The sequence below is a fragment of the Octodon degus genome, unplaced genomic scaffold (genome assembly GCF_000260255.1).
Source record: "Octodon degus isolate 3935 unplaced genomic scaffold, OctDeg1.0 scaffold00051, whole genome shotgun sequence".
NCBI lineage: Eukaryota > Metazoa > Chordata > Mammalia > Rodentia > Octodontidae > Octodon > Octodon degus.
Window position 1 is genome coordinate 13,854,579 of NW_004524627.1, and position 943 is coordinate 13,855,521.

At 40.5% G+C, this 943-nt stretch overlaps 1 protein-coding gene across 1 annotated transcript in view; it reads left to right on the forward strand.

Annotated features, from left to right (window-relative positions):
• The window catches only part of Fam124a (family with sequence similarity 124 member A), a 60,205-nt gene that overhangs the window by 12,810 nt on the left and 46,452 nt on the right, over positions 1–943 (forward strand). The window lies entirely within an intron of this gene.

A 943-nucleotide genomic window follows, 5' to 3' on the forward strand; every position in this document is an offset into this window, starting at 1 on the left:
GTGTGTGGCCAGCTCAGCCCACCAGGGGGCAGGGCTGGCTGGCATGTGGTGCTGGGGGATTGAACCGTGGTCCCTGTGCTTTTTTGCCAAGCTTGTTCTAAGTAGGTGCTTTAGACCACTGAGCCATCTCACCAGCCCCTGAAAGAATTTATGATGATTAAATCACTACATCAAAGTCCTTCAGACTGATTGACACTTATTTTCAAATAACCAAAAATAATTGTCTTACAATAAGAGTCCTGATTTTTTTAATCAGTAAATACTGAATTGTTCTGCCTTATCTCCCCATCCTGTTAAACTCTCTATTCTAAATGGTTCCCAAATGGAGATACATTTAATTGGATTATTCTACTTATTGATATACTGGCTTAGTTTCCCTTTGCAATAAAGGGCTGCAAGGAAATATCTGGAATTGTAATTTAGTGTCAAATTATATTTAGTTATTAGTATAACTGCAGTGAGCAGTTTCTGATCATTGCAGCCAACCAGAGACCCAATATTGCCCCTTAGTTATTAAGATCCATTAGTAATCATGAGAATAATGCTCCAATGATTTGTGCTATTCCCTGAAGCCCCTGCATTCCTCAAACCAGAGACAGCCTCTTGAACTCTGGGTCTCACTGTGCCACCATTTTCATTCTGCTGTTTGGCCCAGAGGGTACATTTCTTTAAGAATAATTTGTCTAAAAGACTCGCCTGAAGCTTTGCTTAATTTGTAGCCCTCAATCAGTCCTCTGGGTCACAACAAAACACCTCTCTAGGAAGCAAAACTGCTCATTTAGTTTGGGATGTTTTCCTCTCCGTTATTTTAATTGCAGTTTCTAAGTTGGAATTTCTCTTAGTTCAGTTGGGATCAATGCCCTGCTGTTGCTCTTTCTTTTCACTTTAAGTAGTTAGTTGTGTTCCTGCCTCATTCTTCAATGATGCCTCTTGGGGAGAGAGG